Source organism: Schistocerca piceifrons, chromosome 3 (genome assembly GCF_021461385.2).
Source record: "Schistocerca piceifrons isolate TAMUIC-IGC-003096 chromosome 3, iqSchPice1.1, whole genome shotgun sequence".
In the NCBI taxonomy this organism is placed as follows: Eukaryota; Metazoa; Arthropoda; class Insecta; order Orthoptera; family Acrididae; genus Schistocerca; species Schistocerca piceifrons.
This window is the reverse complement of record NC_060140.1, coordinates 375,939,437-375,962,086: the sequence shown is the minus strand read 5'-3', so window position 1 is coordinate 375,962,086 and position 22,650 is coordinate 375,939,437. Positions and strand designations below refer to the sequence as shown.

Below are 22,650 nucleotides of genomic sequence, written 5' to 3'. Positions count from 1 at the left end.
CCGTTCAACTGCTCTTCCAAGTCCTTTGCTGTCTCTGACAGAATTACAATGTCATCGGCGAACCTCAAAGTTTTTATTTCTTCTCCATGGATTTTAATACCTACTCCGAATTTTTCTTTTGTTTCCTTTACTGCTTGCTCAATATACAGATTGAATAACATCGAGGATAGGCTACAACCCTGTCTCACTCCCTTCCCAACCACTACTTCCCTTTCATACTCCTCGACTCTTATTACTGCCATCTGCTTTCTCTACAAATTGTAAATAGCCTTTCGCTCCCTGTATTTTACCCCTGACACCCTCAGAATTTGAAAGAGAGTATTCCAATCAACATTGTCAAAAGCTTCCTCCAAGTCTACAAACGCTTATAAACGTAGGTTTGCCTTTCCTTAATCTATTTTCTAAGATAAGTCTTAGGGTCAGTATTGCCTCACGTGTTCCAATATTTCTACGGAATGCAAACTGATCTTCTCCGAGGTCGGCTTCTACCAGTTTTTCCATTCGCTTGTAGAGAACTCGCGTTAGTACTTTGCAGCCGTGACTTATTAAACTGATAGTTCGGTAATTTTCACATCTGTCAACACCTGCTTTCTTTGGGATTGGAATTATTATATTCTTCTTGAAGTCTGTCTCCAGCCATATAGGTTCATATAGATTAGAGGACTCTGTCCACTCCATGTTAACAGAGCCCACACCATTATTGAGCTACCAGCCATTTGCACAGTGCCTTGTTGACGACTTGGGTCTGTAGCTTCGTGGAATCTGGGCCACGCTGGAACACTACTATCAGCTCTTACCAAATGAAATCGGGACTTATCTGACCAGGCCACCGTTTCATACTCACCTAGGGCCCAATCTATGTGGTCACGAGCTCAGGAAAAGGCTCTGCAGGCGATGTCGTGCTGTTAGAAAAGGCACTCGCGTCGGTCGTCTGCCACCATAGCCCATTAACACCACATTTCGCCGCACTTTGCTAAGGGGTACGTTAGTCGGTCGTCGCACATTGATTTCCGCGCCTATTTCTCGCAATGTTGCTTTTCCGTTAGTACTGACAACGCTAGGCAAACGTCGCTGGTCTCGCTCGTTAAGTGAAGATCGTCGGCCACTGCGTTGTTCATAGTAAGAGGTAACGCCTGAAATTTGCTAATTTCGGCGCACCGTTGACACTGAGGATGTCGAAATTTGGAATTCCCTACCGATTTCCAAAATGGAATGTCGCATGCGTCTAGCTCCAACTACCATTCGGCGTTCAAAGTCTGTTAGTTGCACTCGTGCGGCAATAATCACGTCAGAAACATTTTCACGTAAATCACCTGAGTACAAATGACAGCTCCACCACTGCACTGCACTTTTATACCTTGAGCACGCGATACTGTCTCCATCTGTATGTGTTATCGCTATCCCATGACTTTTGTCACCACACTGTGGATAGAAACACACCAAACACTATTCACAAAGAAGTAAAAAGTACTTCATACCTCGTGTCTAGTTTTGTTTCCGAGTGTCAATTAACATTCAAAACATATTTTCTCTTCAACAGTCCTGAATTTTTCACTGTTGAAATAATGTTACTAAAAAAATTTTTTTTGTTTAGTTACATTTCAATTTATGCACAGTGTAGACTTTTTCTTTGTCCAGCTATTGTAAAATCTAATTCAATATTTGCGTTCAGATATTTGGTCTCTCTTGTGGGAGAACTCTCATAGGAAAAATATCAGGTCGTCTTGCAACATTCGCAAGGTGTCACGAAAACAAACCAATCAATGAAATGACCATTAAGAAGACACAGAACTACAAAATCCATTACCGTAGCATGAGTTGACTGCTGCCAGAATTGTTTAACTCCTTTTGCATCTACATGACTACCGTGTAAGAAACACTTAAAGTCAGGCAGAGGTAAGGGCACCCATAGACCTATCCGGGGCAAGGAGTGTAGTGAAGTGTTAATTTAAATATTGGTTTTTAACAAAGTCGAAAACGCAACTTTTTTATTGCTACTTACAACTCACCAATTGTCTGTCAAAATATTAAAAATATTCGGTACCGGCTCGTCTAGGCCCCCTTAGCCAGATTGTTCACAGAAAAACTTTCAAACTATTTGTCAACCGTTCCGCTCTCGGATATCACGTGGAAAAAACGAACACTTGAATCTTTCCATACGATCTTAGATTTCTCTTATTTAATTAAGGTGGTCACTTCTCCCTATGTAGGTGTGAGACGATAAAATATTTTCAGATTCAGACGAGATAGTTAGTGACTGAAATTTCATAAAAACACCTCACCGTAACGAAAAGTGTCCCCAACCCGCGTACCATATCCGTAACACTCTCTCCCGTATTTCGCAAGAATACAAAACCGGTCCGCCCATTCTAAACTTTTTAAATGTCTTCCGTCAATCCTATCCGGTAAAGATCCAATACAACGCAGCAATACTCTGGCAGAAGACGATCAAGAGTAGTGCAGTAAGTCTCTTTACTGGATTTGCTGCCTCTTCTAAGTATTGTGGCAATAAGACGCAGTCTTTGGTTTGCCTTTCCGACAACGTTATCTTCGTTATGGTTCCAATTTAAGTTGTTTGTCTTTTTAGTCTCTAGCTATTGAGTTTAATCGACAACCTTTAAATTTGTATTGTTTATCGTGTAATCAAAACGTAACGGAATTTTGTTAGCACTCGTGAGGAGTACGTCACACTTTCAGTTGTTTAGGATCGATTGACATTTTCTGCATCATACTGATATCTATAATATTACTTGAAAATACAGCTCTTCGGTTGCACAAGTAAAAAATTTTCAACTTTACCTAGGTTTCAACTGCTCTAAGGCAGCCTTCATCAGAAGTAAAAATTTTTACATTACCTATAACAGAGTTTTGGAATAATATAAAAATTATTAAATTAAACATATGTAATAAAATTACATCATAGCTAACTGCTACGGTACAGTAGACAAAGAAAGCATACTTACACAGAGTAAATACACTGCTAGCCACCGTAAATGCAACACCCTGAAGGAAGCATCCGAATCAAGTGAAATTTACACCATGGGTTTGCAGCGATGAGATATGCAACTGATTAGAATTTCAGCGCAGACGCACATCACGCGCGCCTGTGGCGCCACCTCATAGCGCCATTTAAGGCTTGGCGATTTCGACGAGTGTACGTTCGACACGTGTGTTTACCTTGTGGTTGTTTCACAAGACGATCAGTTATGCCTCGCAGACAACAGCGAACATCGTTTGATCAAGTATCCGAGTTCGACAGAGGAAGGATAGTGGCTTACCGAGATTGTGGATTATCATACAGAGAAATCGCTAGTCGTGCTGGACGAAACCAAACAACTGTAACACGGATATGTGACCGTTGGATGCAGGAGGGTACGACGCACCGACGTGGTCGATCGCATTCACCACGGTGCACCACTGCACGTGCTGATAGGCAAATTGTGCGCATGGCAGTGACGGATCGCTCAGTGACATCCCGAACCATAGCACAGCACATTGCGTCAGTAACGCATCATCCAGTGTCTGCGCGTACCATTCGACGCCGTTTACAGCAGAGTGGTCTGTCCGCAAGACGTCCATTGCTTCGTCTACCATTGACGTAGAACCACAGACGTCTCCGTCGCCAATGGTGTGATGACAGACGGATGTGGACGGCAGAATGGAATGACGTTGTCTTTACTGACGAGGCACGCTTCTGTCTGCAGCACCACGATGGTCGGATTCGAGTGTGGAGACACCATGGAGAGAGGATGCTGGATAGCTGCATTATGCACCGCCACACTGGTCTTGCACCGGGTATTATGGTATGGGGCGGTATTGGATATTACTCTCGCACGCCTCTAATACGCATTGCCGGTACTTTAAATAGTCGTGGCTACATATCCGAGGTGCTGGAGCCAGTTGTCCTTCCTTACCTTCAGGGCTCGGCCACAGCCATATTTCAACAGGATAATGCGCGACCACACGTGGCACGCATTGTCCAAAGGTTCTTCGTCAATAACCAGATTGAAGTGCTTCCCTGGCCGGCTCGCTCTCCGGATGTTTCGCCGATAGAAAACATGTGGTCCATGGTTGCTCAACGAGTGACCCAGATTACATCCCCAGCTGCCACACCAGATGATCTTTGGCAACGTGTGGAAGCTGCTTGGGCTGCTGTACCCCAGGAACACATCCAACGTCTCTTTGACCAATGCCCAGACGTGTGGCAGCGGTGATCTCCAACAATGGCGGCTACTCTGGCTACTGATTCTGGCAGGAACCACATGTCACAGACGACTGTAAACGTAATCATTTGATACTTGGTCAACATGTTATCTACAAAATAAATTTTGTTGTGCTACCTCTTGTCTTTCTTGGTGTTGCATTTACGGTGGCCAGCAGTGTAGTTATGAAATGGTTTAGAGCAACAGTGCTCACTTTAAAGATAAAAATATAGTTGTACATTATAAAATTTTCCTAGGAATGCACAACTTGATTAAGACGCGCCGCTAAGCGTCGCGTGTGCGGCCGACACTGTAAGCAGCATCAGACTGACAGGCGCGCGCGCCGTCGGTGTTAGCAAGTCGGCACCTTGTTGTAACATTACGAGTCAAGATAGCTGTAACGGAACTTGAATAGCGTAAAGTTATCGTTAAAAACGCACGCCGCGCGATTTGTTACGATTTGGTCGGTCATAATAATAGTAACATGCTTTTGAATACAATTAAAATATAACGACGATACCTGTTTAGTGTTATTGGAAATAATATGTAGTAAATTAATGAGTAAGGTAGCCGATCCTATAAGAAGAGGTAAAATTGGGCATATTAAGGTGTTTTGCTTTATATCGACGAAGCCGATGATACGACATCTTTTTTTTCCCCCGTTTACTCTTAGAAATAAACAAGTAAAGAAGTGATAATTGTGCGTTGTGAAAAATATAGGGGCGAATTTTAAATAGCTACAGTGTATAATCAGACTAACAAATGGACATTTATTTACACGAAATCGCGGATAGCGAAGTGTGTTCATTAAATTGAGTACACCTACAGGGCAGTCAATTCCGGGATAAGTCTATTCGCATCTCACGAGGGACGCGGTATTGAGACCGTTTTCTTTTTTTTTTAATTATATCGCGAAGAGCGGGCTTCAGTTTACAAAAAGGAGAAAAGCTGTATCATTATCATTAACTGTTGGTGTCAAGCAACCAAAACTGTTCATCAAAGGGTTTCGGTGAATGAGTGGTGAATGCGATATGAAACTGTGAACGAAGTTATTTTAAATAAAACAGAAGAGACAAGACAGTTTGGTCGTATCTGTTATTACTCCATAAACTGTGACATTTCTTCTCGTTGTACGAAGCCTTTATACATTCCTGGAAATTGAAATAAGAACACCGTGAATTCATTGGTCCAGGAAGGGGAAACTTTATTGACACATTCCTGGGGTCAGATACATCACATGATCACACTGACAGAACCACAGGCACATAGACACAGGCAACAGAGCATGCACAATGTCGGCACTAGTACAGTGTATATCCACCTTTCGCAGCAATGCAGGCTGCTATTCTCCCATGGAGAAGATCGTAGAGATGCTGGATGTAGTCCTGTGGAACGGCTTGCCATGCCATTTCCACCTGGCGCCTCAGTTGGACCAGCGTTCGTGCTGGACGTGCAGACCGCGTGAGACGACGCTTCATCCAGTCCCAAACATGCTCAATGGGGGACAGATCCGGAGATCTTGCTGGCCAGGGTAGTTGACTTACACCTTCTAGAGCACGTTGGGTGGCACGGGATACATGCGGACGTGCATTGTCCTGTTGGAACAGCAAGTTCCCTTGCCAGTCTAGGAATGGTAGAACGATGGGTTCGATGACGGTTTGGATGTACCGTGCACTATTCAGTGTCCCCTCGACGATCACCAGTGGTGTACGGCCAGTGTAGGAGATCGCTCCCCACACCATGATGCCGGGTGTTGGCCCTGTGTGCCTCGGTCGTATGCAGTCCTGATTGTGGCGCTCACCTGCACGGCACCAAACACGCATACGACCATCATTGGCACCAAGGCAGAAGCGACTCTCATCGCTGAAGACGACACGTCTCCATTCGTCCCTCCATTCACGCCTGTCGCGACACCACTGGAGGCGGGCTGCACGATGTTGTGGAGTGAGCGGAAGACGGCCTAACGGTGTGCGGGACCGTAGCCCAGCTTCATGGAGACGGTTGCGAATGGTCCTCGCCGATACCCCAGGAGCAACAGTGTCCCTAATTTGCTGGGAAGTGGCGGTGCGGTCCCCTACGGCACTGCGTAGGATCCTACGGTCTTGGCGTGCATCCGTGCGTCGCTGCGGTCCGGTCCCAGGTCGATGGGCACGTGCACCTTCCGCCGACCACTGGCGACAACATCGATGTACTGTGGAGACCTCACGCCCCACGTGTTGAGCAATTCGGCGGTACGTCCACCCGGCCTCCCGCATGCCCACTATACGCCCTCGCTCAAAGTCCGTCAACTGCACATACGGTTCACGTCCACGCTGTCGCGGCATGCTACTAGTGTTAAAGACTGCGATGGAGCTCCGTATGCCACGGAAAACTGGCTGACACTGACGGCGGCGGTGCACAAATGCTGCGCAGCTAGCGCCATTCGACGGCCAACACCGCGGTTCCTGGTGTGTCCGCTGTGCCGTGCGTGTGATCATTGCTTGTACAGCCCTCTCGCAGTGTCCGGAGCAAGTATGGTGGGTCTGACACACCGGTGTCAATGTGTTCTTTTTTCCATTTCCAGGAGTGTAGACGATCGTTATGACAATTTGTTTTGAAGGGATCTCGTTACGAGTTAAGTTTTGGGGACCTGGTCAAGAGGGGATAGTTCGTAGATCCTAACTACTGCAGCTATTCTGGAATCAGGTGCTACCGTGACCGTTGTGTGTTGTCAATGGCTTAAGGACATCATATCTCATGCTCTAAGATCGACGCGCCTTTCCTCTTGGTATAACGGTGCCTCACGGTAACAACGACAACGCCGACGACGAAGGAAGATACGGTAGATTGTATCGCGCCATCTAGTATTGAAAGCCTGTAATTTACAGTGACAACAGCTGTCAGAAGCATTGGAACAGGAGTGCGCGTAATGTGCTGATTCCATTTTCTCAGATAGTATGTAACAGATCGAAAGTTGAACAAAATATTATACTGTAAAACAGGGAGAGAGAGAACAATATTTAAGGCTACAGTACGGGAAGCATAATAGCAATATTCCGCGTTAAGTGATTATGAACAAGGGCTTTACACCATCAAAGAAATTTTTATCACGCAATTGTAATTGCTCATTGAGGATTAAATGGTCGTTACGAGAAAAATGTTTGAAAATTTCCAACTGTTCACGAATATCAAGTCTGAAGCCTTTCTTTTCCGTATATAAGATACTAATATCATGAACATCTTTAGATTTGTGTCCTGTGATAAGGAGGTGGTCAGCGAATGACGAATTACACTCCTGGAAATGGAAAAAAGAACACATTGACACCGGTGTGTCAGACCCACCATACTTGCTCCGGACACTGCGAGAGGGCTGTACAAGCAATGATCACACGCACGGCATAGCGGACACACCAGGAACCGCGGTGTTGGCCGTCGAATGGCGCTAGCTGCGCAGCATTTGTGCACCGCCGCCGTCAGTGTCAGCCAGTTTTCCGTGGCATACGGAGCTCCATCGCAGTCTTTAACACTGGTAGCATGCCGCGACAGCGTGGACGTGAACCGTATGTGCAGTTGACGGACTTTGAGCGAGGGCGTATAGTGGGCATGCGGGAGACCGGGTGGACGTACCGCCGAATTGCTCAACACGTGGGGCGTGAGGTCTCCACAGTACATCGATGTTGTCGCCAGTGGTCGGCGGAAGGTGCACGTGCCCGTCGACCTGGGACCGGACCGCAGCGACGCACGGATGCACGCCAAGACCGTAGGATCCTACGCAGTGCCGTAGGGGACCGCACCGCCACTTCCCAGCAAATTAGGGACACTGTTGCTCCTGGGGTATCGGCGAGGACCATTCGCAACCGTCTCCATGAAGCTGGGCTACGGTCCCGCACACCATTAGGCCGTCTTCCGCTCATGCCCCAACATCGTGCAGCCCACCTCCAGTGGTGTCGCGACAGGCGTGAATGGAGGGACGAATGGAGACGTGTCGTCTTCAGCGATGAGAGTCGCTTCTGCCTTGGTGCCAATGATGGTCGTATGCGTGTTTGGCGCCGTGCAGGTGAGCGCCACAATCAGGACTGCATACGACCGAGGCACACAGGGCCAACACCCGGCATCATGGTGTGGGGAGCGATCTCCTACACTGGCCGTACACCACTGGTGATCGTCGAGGGGACACTGAATAATGCACGGTACATCCAAACCGTCATCGAACCCATCGTTCTACCATTCCTAGACCGGCAAGGGAACTTGCTGTTCCAACAGGACAATGCACGTCCGCATGTATCCCGTGCCACCCAACGTGCTCTAGAAGGTGTAAGTCAACTACCCTGGCCAGCAAGATCTCCGGATCTGTCCCCCATTGAGCATGTTTGGGACTGGATGAAGCGTCGTCTCACGCGGTCTGCACGTCCAGCACGAACGCTGGTCCAACTGAGGCGCCAGGTGGAAATGGCATGGCAAGCCGTTCCACAGGACTATATCCAGCATCTCTACGATCGTCTCCATGGGAGAATAGCAGCCTGCATTGCTGCGGAAGGTGGATATACACTGTACTAGTGCCGACATTGTGCATGCTCTGTTGCCTGTGTCTATGTGCCTGTGGTTCTGTCAGTGTGATCATGTGATGTATCTGACCCCAGGAATGTGTCAATAAAGTTTCCCCTTCCTGGGACAATGAATTCACGGTGTTCTTATTTCAATTTCCAGGAGTGTATGTACGTTCGTACTGATATCTTGTCTAAATTACTTCGCAATTCGATTTGATGTTCTGATGGCTTTATTATACAGTAAACGACACATTAACTGAAGCAACCTAAGAGATCTGCTCAGATTGCCTCTGATATCGTTTATGTAGATTAAAAAAAGCAGAGGGCCTGTAACGCATCCTTGGTGAACCCCAGATATCGCTTCGGTTTCGCTAGAATCGCTAGGTGATTTCCCACATTTCTGACGGGAAATCACGAATCCAGCTGCGCAACTGAGACGATACTCCATATGCACGTAACTTCCGAACTTAGCGAACGACGCCATCTTCCCCCGTATCCGTGTAGAGCATTGTTCTGCATAGTCAGTATTTTATAACAGAAACCTCTGCACAGTCAGTTGATCACTAAAGTCATCGACATTCTCGTGAAGTGATTGGCGGCCGACTTACATGGGGGAACGTAATGCACGCCGACAACCTGCACTTCATTTCTCTACAACAAACTCCCTCACGTAAAAGTGGCTGAAAACATCTACCGCCCGCATTGCTGTTCGTCACACCAATACCTAATGCTTGCTCGTACACGGAACACTTCTCCAAATCATGGAGAATAATAAATCTGTAAACACGTAAAGGCATGGGGCCAGGGTTTAGTTCTGGGGTGGGTCAAAGTTACTGTCTCTCCACCCTCACCCCTCAGCCCCCACACCCATCCCTTTCCAACGCAAATAATGTCTGCGGTCGTCCAAGTTTTTAACGAGCCACTGATGTCTAAGATTTTAATAATAACAGCAATAAAATATATAACATGTTTTAATGCTTTAGCTTTAACGCAGCATCCAAGAAATTGTGATTGAGAGAAATTTTGCAAGTATTCTAAGACCTATAATAGCAACAAACTCAGACAATTTTCACAATATAAAATCAAAGTGTGCACTCCCCATTGTCATTTTTTCTCTAGGAACTACGCAGTTAAACGGAAGATTGTTGCTACGTGAGCCTGTAAGCGAGGGCAATGCTGTTCCTTTCAGTCGTTTCCACCTACGTGCGAAAGCTGGCTTTTTTGGTGGAAGGTCGTTTCAATTCTTTGTTCAACTTCCTATGGTTTGTCGTTTTTACCTGTGGACTAGCTCCTCGACTTGATGACCGCCTGGATTCGGCAAGGAAGTGAGTCCACGAGGTTATGTACCCAGGTTAAACCACTCTCTGATGATTTGATCGCAGAGTTCCATCAAAGAGCGCGGATACTGGTCTCAGCGTAGTACCCACCAGTCCAACATGTGCCACAGAATTTCGTTGGGGCTCAATTCAGGCGATTTTGCAGGCCAATCGAGATGTAATAAGGTGGAGGAATGTTCCAAAAACTGGTGACATATTCGATGAGCTACGCTGTTATCAATAGCATACTCATAAGCCAGGTATTGACTGAAAGGCAATACCTGATCGTTCACAAGCTTTAAATAAACATGATGATTCATGTTAGTTGTCACCTCACTGGGCGGGCCCAATTTATGACAAGAAAAACACCCCCGAAATATCACTGACCCATTGCGATTTTGTCATATGATGACATGGTTGCAAATGGCTATGAGCACTATGGGACTTAACATCTATGGTCATCAGTCGACATGGTTGCAGACCGTGGCTGTTATTTGAAGATAAATGTTGATGGTGTTAAGACAGCAACCAGCCACAAATTTATTTTAAGTTTCTTTATTCAAAGGGTACCGTTACCAGTTTCCATTCATTACGATTCATCGTCAGACGGCTTTCATGCTTTCATTACAACACGTGCTGCGTTTTTTACTGATTAGTTATCCTAAAATATAAATAATACATAATTATAAGCACGTCACAAAGATGGTTGAGTTACAGATTTGCATTGGGATATGACTCACGTGAAATGTCGGTTTGGAGTATTTGTTTTCATAGTTTTCGTCCAGCAGACAACGTTTGTAGTTTTCACCGCATTCACATCATTGCACACATAAACTTTCACAATTGAGCGCTTCAAATTTGTCACTGAATGCATTTCCACCACATTTCTATCTTTGCACACGTAAATTTGTATCACTGAGCACTTCAGTTTATTTACAGACCAGGCTTCTAACATGCACATGCTCAGTGATACAAATTTACGTGTGCAACGATAGAAATGTGGTGGAAATGCATTCAGTGACAAATTTGAAGCGCTCAGTTATGCAAGTTCGTGTGTACAATGATGTGAGTGCGGCGTAAACTACAAAAGTTGTCTGCTGGACGAAAACTATGAAAACAAGTACTCCAAACAGACATTTCACGTGAGGCACATCCCAATGCAAATCTGTAACTCAACCATCTTTGTGACGTATTTATAATTATGTATTATTTATATTTCAGGATAACTAATCAGTAAAAAATGCAGCACGTGTTGTAATGAAAGCATGAAAGCTGTCTGACTATGAATCGTAATGATTCGAAACTGGTAACGGTACCCTTTGAATAAAGAAACTTAAACTATATTTGTGGCTGGTTGCTGTCTCAACACCATCAACATTTGTGATCACAGACCCATCTCCGGATTGAACCTGACCTTGCACCCATTCAGAATGGAATGCTTGATCTGGCCTTCGGCTTTCTGTTCGACCTGCGTCATTTGAATATAGGCAAAAATGTGATTCGTCAGACCACATTACGTTCCGCCAGTCAGCTACACTCCACGTTCAATGATTTACAGCCCATTGAAGACGCACAGCATTTTGTGCCAGTGTGAGCGATGGCCTCTTGCGAGCTGAACGACTCCAAATACTCATTGCATGCAGTTCCCGTCGCAATGTTCTCTCGCTGACAGGTTGAGACGGGCCTTCGTTCACTGCCTGCAGCGATTCCCGTCAGCTTTGGAAGCGATTTTGATTCACAGACCCTGAATGCGTCTCCGGTCCTTCTCAGTCAGGTCATTTTTCCGACACAATTCTGACGCCTTGTTTCCTGGTCACATGTGTTACACCTCTGCTTGTACATACGTTGAACAATGCGTTGTGAAGCACCAACAAATCCAGTAATTTCACAGACCATATGAACACGGGCACGGCCAAACACGATTGCCCCTTTATGCCACTGTGTCAAGCCGTTATATTTACGCATGTTTACGTAGAATGTCCGCATGAAGCATAAATGTCTCGTGATCGCCACTGCCTTGTGCTCACGCAGAGGCAGAACGGGCGCGGTTGAGCGCGTTACTCGATCGCTGCGACTTCTGTAAAGGCTTCTCGATTCATCTGCGCGTGCGCACTGGAGTGAGTCAATTTTTCGTGCGGTGAAATTAGCAAGTAGGGTCGTCTGGGAAGATGGGCGTTCAGCAGATGGGGATGCAGCTGAAGACAAGAATGTCACACTCAGGTCCTACTCCAATCCACGTAAGTGTACAGTCATTTAATCAACTGAAAAGTATCCTGTGTTAAACATAGATTATAATTTACAGAATACCCCGACATTTGCGAGACCTAGTTGTCATGCCACTCTACTGGCCATTATAATTGTTACACCACGAGGATGACGTGCTACAGACGCGAAATTTAACCGACAGGAAGAAGATGCTGTGATATGCAAATGATTAGCTTTTCAGAGAATTCACACAAGGTTGGAGCAGGTGGCGATACCTACAACGTGCTGACATGAGGAAAATTTCCAACCGATTTCTCATACACACACAGTAGTTGAACGGCGTTGCCTGGTGGAACGTTGTTGTGATGCCTCGTGTAAGGAGGAGAAATGCGTACCATCACGTTTCCGACTTTGATAAAGGTCAGATTGTAGCCTATCGCGATTGCGGTTTATCGTATCGCGACATTATTGCTCGCGTTGTTCGAGATCCAATGACTGTTAGCAGGATATGGAATCGGTGGGTTCAGGAGGATAATACGGAATGCCGTGCTGGATCCCAACGGCCTCGTATCACTAGCAATCGAGATGACAGGCATCTTATCCGCATGGCTGTAACGGATCGTGCAGCCACGTCTCGATCCCTGAGTCAACAGATGGGGACGTTTGCAAGACAACAACCATCTGCACGAACAGTTCGACGAAGTTTGCAGCAGCATGGACTATCAGCTCGGAGACCGTGGCTGCGATTACCCTTGATGCTGCATCCGAGGCAGGAGCGCCTGCGATGGTGTACTCAACGACGAACCTGGGTGCGCGAATGGCAAAACGTCATTTTTGCGTATGAATCCAGGTTCTGTTTACAGCATCAGTATGGTTGCATCCGTGTTTGGCGACATCGCGGTGAACGCACATTGGAAGCGTGTGTTCGTCATCGCCATACTGGCGTATCACCCGGCGTGATGCTATGGGGTGCCATTGGTTACAAATCTCGGTCACCTCTTGTGCACATCGACGGCACTTTGAACAGTGGACGTTACATTTCAGATGTGTTACGACCCGTGGCTCTACCCTCCATTCGATCCCTGCGAAACTCTACATTTCACCAGGATAATGCACGGCCGCATGTTGCATGTACTGTACGGGCCTTTCTGGATACAGAAAATGTTCGACTGCTGCCCTGGCCAGCACATTCTCCAGATCTCTCACCAATTGAAATAGTCTGGTCAATGGTGGCCGAGCAACTAGCTCGTCACAATACGCCAGTCACTACTCTTGATGAACAGTGGTATCGTGTTGAAGCTGCATGGGCAGCTGTACCTGTACACGCCATCCAAGCTCTGTTTGACTCAATGCCCAGGCGTATCAAGGCCGTTATTACGGCCAGAGATGGTTGTTCTGGGTACTGATTTCTCAGGATCTATGAACCCAAATTGCGTGAAAATGTAATCACATATCAGTTGTAGTAAATATATTTGCCCAATGAATACCCGTTTATCATCTGCATTTCTTGTTGGTGTAGCAATTTTAATGGCCGGTAGTGTAGTACATTCTCTCAAGCGACAATTTTGGGAACTTCTTGTGGCTATAGTTGTCGTGTTAGCTATCTGTATTTTAATGGCCAGTAGTGTATTTTATGCTGTGAAAGTTAATAGTGTAGTTTAGAAATTGGTATACATACTCTAAGTTGACAAAAGTCATGGGATAGCGATATGCACATATAAAGATAGCGGTAGTATGGCCTATACAAGGTATAAAAGGACAGTGTATCGGCGCGCTGTTATTTGTACTCGGGTGATTCCTGAGAAAAGTTTTCTGACGTGATTACGGCAGCACGATGGGAATTAACAGACTTTGAACGTGGAATGGTAGCTGGAGCTAGAAACATTGTACATTCCCCAGAATCCCACAGTGCTGGCATTACCTCTCACCACGGACAACGCACTGGGCGACGGCCTTCACTTAACAACCGAGAGCAGAGACGCCTGCGTAGTGTTGTCAGTGCTAACAGCGAGCAGCCCTGCAAGATGTAACCGCAGAAATCAATGTGGGACTTACGATGAAAACATCCGTTAGGACAGTGAGGTGAAATGTGGCGTCAATAGACTATGGCAGCAACGACAGAAGCGAGTGCCTCTGCTAACAGCGCGACATGGCTTGCAACGACTCCCCTGGGCTCATGACCATATCGGTTGGACCCTAGACCACTGGAAAATCGTGGACTAGTCAGATGGAACCCGATTTCAGTTTTTAAGAGCTGATAGTAAGGTTCGAGTGTGGCGCAGACACCATGAAGCTATGGACCCAAGTTTTCAACAAGGCACTATGCAAGCTGGTGGTAGCACCACAACGATGTGGGCTGTGTTCATACGGAATGGACTAGGTCCTCGTTGTTTTCGGTTACTTGGAGACCATTTGCCGCCATTCATGGACTTCATGTTCCCAAACTTCGATGGAACTTTTATGGATGACAATGCGCGATTGCACTGGGCCACAATTGTTGACGACTTGTTTGGAAATTCGACCGAATAATTTGTTGGTCACCAAGATCGCCCAACGTGAATTCCATCGACCATTTATGGGGCTTAATCGAGAAGTCACTTCTTGCACTGAATGCTGCACCGACAGCACTTTCGCCATTATTTTATTTATTTTATTTACACGTCAAGTTCCGTAGGACCAAATTGAGGAGCAAATCTCCGAGGTCATGGAACGTGTCAGTAAATGAAATTACAACATAAAAGTAATAACAGATAAAAATAAATGTTTAAGAAACCGAAAAAAGTCACGCCATAAGTTTAAGTAAACGCAATCAACAATACAATAAGAATCAGTTTAATTATTCAAGTAACTCCTCGACAGAATAGAAGGAGCGGCCCATGAGGAAACTCTTCAGTTTCGATTTGAAAGCGTGTGAATTACTGCTTAGATTTTTGAATTCGAGTGGTAGCTTATTGAAAATGGATGCAGCAGTATTCTGCACACCTTCTTGCACAAGAGTTAAGGAAGTCCGATCCAAATGCAGGTTTGATTTCTGCCGAGTATGAACCGAGTGAAAACTGCTTATTCTTGGGAATAAGCTAATATTGTTAACAAGAAATGATATTAAGGAATGTATATATTGAGAGGCCTATGTCCAAATATCCAGACTCTTGAACGGGGGTCGACAAGAGGTTCGTGAACTTACACCACTTATTGCCCGAACCGCCCGTTTCTGAGCCAAAAATATCCTTTTAGAATGGGAAGAGTTGGTTCAAATGGCTCTAAGCATTATGGGACTTAACATCTGAGGTCATCAGTCCCCTAGACTTAGAACTACTTAAACCTAACTAACCTAAAGACATCACACACATCCATGTCCGAGACAGGATTCGAACCTGCGACCGTAGCAGCAGCGCGGTTTCGAACTGAAGCGCCTAGAGCCGCTCGGCCACAGCGTGGGAAGAGTTACCCCAAAATATAATACCATACAACATAAGCGAATGAAAATAAGGAAAGTTGACTAATTTTCGTGTCGAACGATCACTCACTTCTGATACCGTTCGAATAGTAAAAATGGCAGTATTAAGTCTTTGAACACGATCCTAAACGTGGGCTTTCCACGACAGCTTACTATCTATCTGAACACCTAGGAATTAGAACTCTTCAGTTTCACTAATCATATGCCCGTTCTGTGAAATTAAAACGTCAGGTTTTGTGGAATTGTGTGTTAGAAACTGTAGAAACTGAGTCTTACTGTGATTTAGCGTTAGCTTATTTTCTACAAGCCATGAACTTAGGTCATGTACTGCACTATTTGAAACCGAGCCAACGTTACACACAACATCCTTTACTACCAAGGTACTGTCATCAGCAAACAGAAATATTTTAGAGTTACCCGTAATACTAGAGGGCATATCATTTATATAAACAAGGAACAGGAGTGGCCCCAACACTGATCCCTGGGGCACCCCCCACTTGACAGTACCCCACTCAGACACCACATCACAGCCGTTATCAACATTGTGAATAATGACATTTTGCTGCCTGTTGCTAAAGTAAAAGGTGAACCAATTGTGAGCTACTCCCCGTATTCTGTAATGGTCCAACTTCTGGAGCAATATTTTGTGATTAACACAATCAAATGCCTTAGTTAAATCACGAAATTTACCAAGCGTTCGAAACCCTTTGTTTAGCCCATCCGGTACCTCACAGAGAAAAGATAATATAGCATTTTCAGTTGTTAGACGACTTTTAAAGCCGAATTGTACATTTGATAGCAAATCGTGTGATATGAAATGATCAATTATCCTTACGTATATAGCCTTTTCAATAAGTTTTGCAAACACTGATGGCATAGAAATAGGTCTAAAATTATCTACATTATTCCTTTCCCGCTTTTTTATAAAGCGGCTTTTCTACTGAGACAGCAGGGCTCAATATTTCTGCATAAAACTTCCAATTGCTTACTGAGTCCCTATCACGTCGAGCTGCTTGCCGGACAAAACGGGATACGACACGATATTAGGAAGTGTGACATGAGTTTTGTCTCCCGAGTGTAAAAAATGTGCCCCTGGATCCGAGCCTGACCACGTCTTTCGCCAAACCTATAGGCAACTATTGATCATATCTTGTGGGACATATTTGAACGGTGTTTTACTGGGTAGCAGCTCGTGTGTCCGACGCTGGAGACCGCTTTGTTCGGTGGGCAGCACGACAGTAGCCTGTGTGTAACAAGGCGAAGCGAGACGAGGCCGCCAGCGAACAAAGCGGGCGCCTCTGGTACGATGAGGTCACGCAGCCAGTGCCGGCTGAACGTCGCAGCGCACGCACACCGCTAGACGAGATTCACGTGGCCACTGACACGGCGTAGCACTAGCCAGTGCCTGACTCACACGGCAAGTGTCTTTTTATTGTCCAGGGAAACGGCCTGCGGGTGTGTCACATCTAGCAACGGGGCTTCGCTAGGCTCCTTTCCAGTCCTGTACGCTGCGTAACGGATCCTACGGGCTGTTCGCAATTCGAGTGCTATTTTGTTGCTTACTTAAATACACAGACCATAGCGGTAGTTGCGTATGAAGGCCAGTGTTGATGCCCACACTACTGAACAACTGTCTGTTTACAGTGTCTCGCGATGTGGTTAAGCAGATTATTTGTGTACGCACGTCAAGCTTTTCATGGACAGGTCTGAAAATCCGACGAATCAGCCCTCTCCAAACAAACTTCCAGTGAAACTTCCTGGCATATTAAAACTGTATGCCGGGCCTAGACTCGAACCCGGGACCTTTGCCTTTCGCGGGAAAGTGCTCTACCGACTGAGCAACCCAAGCACGACTCACGACCCGTCCTCAGAGCTCCTGCAAGGTTCGCAGGAGAGCTTCTGTGAAGTTTGGAAGGTAGGAGACGAGGTACTGGCAGAATTGAATGCCGGTACGGTAGCTCAGCATTTTCCGTCAGAGTGGTAGCTGCCCTCTGTAATGAAAAAAACTGAGTTAATGGATCAACAACGAAATGAAACGGGTGTCTTGCGACATCCGCTCCGAGCAGATGCAACGAACGAAACCGAACAAAATGAGATTTAAAAAAAATTGGTAGAGCGCTTGCCTGCGAAAGGCAGAGGTCCCGAGTTTGAGTCTCGGTCCGGCACACAGTTTTAATCTGCCAGAAAGTTTCATATCAGAGCACACTCCCCTGTAGAGTGAAAATCTCATTCTGGAAACTTCCAGTGGAGTACATCTTTCACTCCGTAACGGAGCGTCTGCTGTTTTTGAAACTTCTTGTCAGATTAAAAATGTGTTCTTGGCTTCTGTTTCCTAGAAACGTTTACTATGGATTTCACATAGTTAATTCAGAAATTAGTGGAATAGAAATGTTTTGACAAAGCAATGGAGTAAAACGAATAATCAAAGAAATAAAAAATGAGCATAGAAAGTAGTAATTCACAAAAAACAAGATTTCGTTTTCACTTACGAGTAGTCTTTCAGTTCCATATTCATGGAGGTATTCTCTGTTGGAGGTTCGTTGTGGCTGGGTATTTCCGTGAATTCGACTCTGTGTAGACGAGGGGAGTTAAATACAGACATGGGGGTCCTGAGGTAAGAACCCGAAGTGGGGACCCTTGCCCCTCTTGCAAGCCCGCTATCACTCCAACCAATGCCAATTCAATACAACTTCGCCCACACATCGTCTTTCACAACCACCTCCCCGGTCCCTCCCCTTACCCACAAACACATACACGTTATATTACACCATTATCTCAACTACTCTCCTCCCACTGGAGACAGAAACTTAAATAAATAAGAAAACTTTTTAAAAAGTTATCTTATTTTGAATGTTGGCACCTGAGACACATCATGAACACATGATAGTCTAATACATTCTTAGTCATACACAAGAAAACGAAACCAACACGCACACGAATGAATTATCAGAATGGGACAGAAATCGGTAGATGTGATGTACACATAAAAAAAATTATTACAATTTCAGAAAAGTTGGATGATTTATTGAAGAGAAAGAGCTTCGCAAATTGAGCACAAGACAATAACGCGGTGGTCCACTGCTGGCCGTTAAGCAAGCAGTTTTTCGGCTTGGCACTGATTGACAGAGTTGGTGCATGTTCTCTGAGGGATATCGCGCCAAATTCTGTACAACTGGCGCGTTAGATCACCAAATCCCAAGCCGATTTGAGGGCCCTGCGCACAATGCTCCAAATGTTCTCAGTTAGGGAGAGATCGGCCGACGTTGCTGGCCGAGGTAGGGTTTGGCAAGCACGGAGACAAGCAGCAGAACCCCTCACCGTGTGAGGCGGCCGTTGTAAGCCCCTGGATGGCTAACTATGAATGGCAACGAAACGGGGAGTAGAATGTCGTCAACGGACCACTGTACTGTAAGGGTGCACGTATCAGAACTGAAGGGATCCTGCTATGAAAAGATATGACACTCCAGATTATCGCTCCTGACTGTGGAGCCGTCTAGTGGGCGACAGTCACGTTAGTTTCCCGCCGCAGTCGGGGGCGTATCCAGACCCGTCTTCGGCCTGGAATCTCATTGACCAAAGTACAGTTGTCTTCAGTGCTGAGTCCGGCTTCAAATTGAGGCCCGATGACCAGTGACGTTCGTACCCTAATGCAGATTGATTTTTGATTTGGGTGGAGGACGTAAATTACACTGCTGGCCATTAAAATTGCTACACCAATAAGAAATGCAGATGATAAACGGGTATTCATTGGACAAATATATTATACTAGAACTGACATGTGATTACATTTTCACGCAATTTGGGTGCATAGATCCTGAGAAATCAGTACCCAGAACAACCACCTCTGGCCGTAATAACGGCCTTGATACGCCTGGGCATTGAGTCAAACAGAGCTTGGATGGCGTGTACAGGTACAGCTGCCCGTGCAGCTTCAACAGGATACCACAGTTCATCAAGAGTACTGACTGGCGTATTGTGACGAGCCAGTTGCTCGGCCACCATTGACCATACGTTTTCAATTGGTGAGAGATCTGGAGAATGTGCTGGCCAGAGCAGCAATCGAACATTTTCTGTATCCAGGAAGGCCCGCACAGGACCTGCAACATGCGGTCGTGCATTATCCTGCTGAAATATAGGGTTTTGCAGGGATCGAATGAAGGGTAGAGCCACGGGTCGTAGCACATCTGAAATGTAGCGTCCACTGTTCAAAGTGCCATCAATGCGAACAAGAGGTGACCGAGACGTGTAACCAATGGCACCGCATACCATCACGCCGGGTGATACGCCAGTATGGCCATGACGAATACACGCTTCCAATGTGCTTTCACCGCTATGTCGCCAAACACGGATGCGACCATCACGATGATGTAATCAGAACCTGGATTCATCCGAAAAAATGACGTTTTGCCGTTCGTGCACCCAGGTTCGTCGTTGAGTACACCATCGCAGGCGCTCCTGTCCGTGATGCAGCGTCAAGGGTAACCGCAGCCATGGTCTCCGAGCTGATAGTCCATGCTGCTGCAAACGTCGTCGAACTGTTGGTGCAGATGGTTGTTGTCTTGCAAACATCCCCATCTGTTGCCTCAGGGATCGAGACGTGGCTGCACGATCCGTTACAGCCATGCGGATAAGATGCCTGTCATCTCGATTGCTAGTGATACGAGGCCGTTGGGATCCAGCACGGCGTTCCGTATTACCCTCCTGAACCCACCGATTCCATATTCTGCTAACAGTCACTGGATCTCGACCAACGCGAGCAGCAATGTCGCGATACGATAAACCGCAATCGCGATAGGGTACAGCCCGACCTTTATCAAAGTCGGAAACGTGATGGTACGTATTTCTCCTCCTTACACGAGGCATCACAACAACGTTTCACCAGGCAACGCCGGTCAACTGCTGTTTGTGTGTGAGAAATCGGTTGGAAACGTTCCTCATGTCAGCACGTTGTAGGTGTCGCCACCGGCTCCAACCTTTTGTGAATGCTCTGAAAAGCTAATCATTGCATATCACAGCATCTTCTTCCTGTCAGTTAAATTTCGCGTCTGTAGCCCGTCATTTTCGTGGTGTAGAAATTTTAATGGCTAGTAGTGTATTTGCATAACTTTACATCAGAACGGTTTAAAAAGTAATTGTTCATTATGTTAACATCGGCAAAGACTTCTCTTTATTGATTGATTTTACGAGATTTTCCAAATTTTCTTCTCATTTTAGTATTTCCTCATTTATTCCATTTTTTTCTTTCTATAGGAACCTTAACCTACGGGGCATTGCGCCGGCCGTCTCAAGCTAATTACGCCCCTCCTGTTATCTATGGATATTTTCCTTAATTGTGCGCTGTTTATTTTCTGCATTTCCCATAGAGTAAACAACATGTCGCGAACCGATACCATTAACAACAATACAGGAGTCTCTGTAGTGGTCCACGCCGTTGCTTAGCATCAGTTTGAGATGAAGCGACTAGCGAGCAGCATGACTGTGTCCGTAGCGAGTCAGCAAAATCTAAAAACAATCATGAAACTCAGTAACAGCATTAAGCAACGATAGCAGTCACAAGGTACGACATCAACGAACACCTGAGTTCCGCCAACCCGTGACACCCAAAACGCAGGCGTCAAATCGATTCCACCTTTCTGCGGACGTATAACATAAATTTTCGCAGGTATAACATTTATATTTAACGCTTATGGAGATGATCACCACTGAGGTTAAACACAGGGCAATTTGGTTTTGCAAATTGGTCATCCAGGTTGTTTATCGAGGTTTGTCTGAGGCAGTTTATGTTGGAAGAGAATGAACTTTATGTCTTGCAATTACAGGAAAATAGCAATATTACAAATTATAACAGTATTCTCCTTCGAAGTTTCCGTACCAAGTTAGTTACATGTTTCATGGTTAAATTAAACGACCTTTTATCGAAATATTGCAGGATATGTGTTATCATCAATGAACACGTTATTTAGTCCTACTCATGCAATTACACTTAAAAATAAGTCGTTCCTCCTCATTTTTTCAGGATACAGATTTTCAAATATAAATTCCTCCATGGAACAGATGAGCAGTCGAGGAGAAATGATTTAAGATTAGATTTAAGATTTACTTTGCTATCTGTCAAATCTTTTATGTTATTGCGCAAACGATCAAAGATTTTTGTTGCTCCATATTGAGCTCTTTTGGAAGCTACCGTCAGCTTTAATAATGGGTAATAAAGGTCGCCTTTGCCTAGTATCGTAGGTACGAACCTCCCCCAGTATTGCAGGAATGGACCTCAGTGTTCTTCTCAAACTGTAACGGTGTTTTTATTACGAATTTCATTAGCCATTACATGTTTTTCGACGGCGCAGTTATAATGCCTAGCTCCTTGAAGAGGTACCGGTACTGAAATGACGTCCGTGTGTGAACACCACATGTTTTTCTTACTTTCTTTCTAAGTGGCGTGTTATCCCCAAAAGTTATTCCATAAAACATTATTGATTGGAAGTTAATTCATCTGTTTCTAAGATTAAGAGTTATACGAAAAGCAAAATAGCTGAACTTACTAGTTTGAAAAGCTCAGTAATATGCTTCTTCCAGTTCAAGGTTCATCAGTAAGCATACCAAAAAATTTGGAAAATTCTACCGTATTTACGATTCCTCCTCGTGTGCTACATCAGTTGTTAGTAATACTCTTATTTGTTGTACAGAACTGATTATAATATGTTTTCTAAGGAATAAGTGGAGGGTCATTCATAGAGAATAGTTATGGACCCAAAATTGGACCTTAGGAGACTCCCTTCGTGATTTCTCCCTAGTCTCTAAAATGTTCAAGAAATTTGTGGCACAACTTTCCTAAAAAAAGTTATCTATTAATTGGAAACATTCTGAGACGTCAAGGGATCACAAGTTTAGCATTGGAGAAACAGTGGGGGTGGTGCTAAAAATCATAAAGGGAGGCCAAGAGTTGA

At 45.3% G+C, this 22,650-nt stretch overlaps 1 protein-coding gene across 1 annotated transcript in view; it reads right to left on the bottom strand.

Annotated features, from left to right (window-relative positions):
- LOC124787905 (choline transporter-like protein 1) overlaps positions 1 to 22,650 on the bottom strand; it is a 490,856-nt gene that overhangs the window by 158,102 nt on the left and 310,104 nt on the right. The gene's annotated exons all lie outside the window — the stretch shown is intronic.